The following is a 1164-nucleotide window of genomic DNA, read 5'->3' as shown; positions in this document are numbered from 1 at the left end:
CTTCGGTTAGACTCAGGCGTACACGAGGAGGACTGAAGAGAACTTGGGTTTATCACGGCTTCCCTGCTGCCTTCCGTGGAGATCTCCAGCAAGGCCCGCTACGCTCGATCCTTGGCAACTCCCACAAAGCCGTGGGCCGGCGGGGCCGCGGGGCGAAGGCCGCTGGAGGCTCACGTGCTGCTCTGCCCTCACCACCTGTAAACTGGACATTCCTACAAGCATCCTTACGGAAAAAACAATGTGAAATCCGCATCTGCTGCTCCTTCGCTCCCTCCATCGATGAAAAAACCCAACCCCAAGAACAGGGTGTAAAACGCGCCTCTGAACATTTGATGACAACCTGTAGCGAAATCAGCAGGTCTGCTTTCCTTCCTGCCACGGCGGTGGAACAGGAACCCTTCCACCTCCGCCGCGGTGCCGTGGGACTTCCTGCGCCCCGAGCAGCTGGGCAGCCCGAGGGACGTGAACCAGCCCAGGGGAATGTAGCCAAGCAGAAAACGCAGCCCAGAATAGGCACACGTGTCACTAAAACTGCGTTTGAGGAGAGAAAAAACAAGTCACAGAGGAAAAAGGTGTGACGGGGTGAGACGCAGGATGGTTGGCGAGCTCACGGCTGCAGAGCCAGGTTAACGCATGCCTTTAGTCACCAGTCAAATAAAAACTGGTTCCACCGCGCTCCATTATTCATTAGATCAATACAAGACATGCAGGTGACTATTTTACAAGGAGGGAGAAAAATTATAGAGCTATAAAGAAAACCACAAATGTGATTTAAAGGATGAAAGTAAGTTTGTGAGAAAGCCTTTAACAGGCAATCTCTGACACCTAATCTAATGGGCTCATCACAAGTTACCAAGAGGTGGTCTGATTAATTAGCTTGGGGGGGGGAAGTCTTTAGAGTAGGAAAAAGGCTTTTTGATTTGGCAGAGAAATACATTAAAAAAATAAAATCAATGGCTGGGGACTGCCTAGAAAACGCATTCTTGTCAAAAAAGCTGAGCTCACTCCAGAGGCGAAGGGAAGCCAATCTGCTGAGCGGGAAGCCAGAGTGGAGCTGGTGGTTTATCGGAGCCGGGCTCTTCAGTGGCGGAAAACTCTTCCTTCCCGAGCAGACTGCACCAGGCACCAGCAGTTCAGCCCCGCGGCTGTTTCAGAACAGGCTGG

This window comes from Cariama cristata, unplaced genomic scaffold, assembly GCF_000690535.1.
Source record: "Cariama cristata isolate BGI_N322 unplaced genomic scaffold, ASM69053v1 scaffold4643, whole genome shotgun sequence".
Classification (NCBI taxonomy): domain Eukaryota; kingdom Metazoa; phylum Chordata; class Aves; order Cariamiformes; family Cariamidae; genus Cariama; species Cariama cristata.
Note: the sequence above shows the minus strand (reverse complement) of the source record.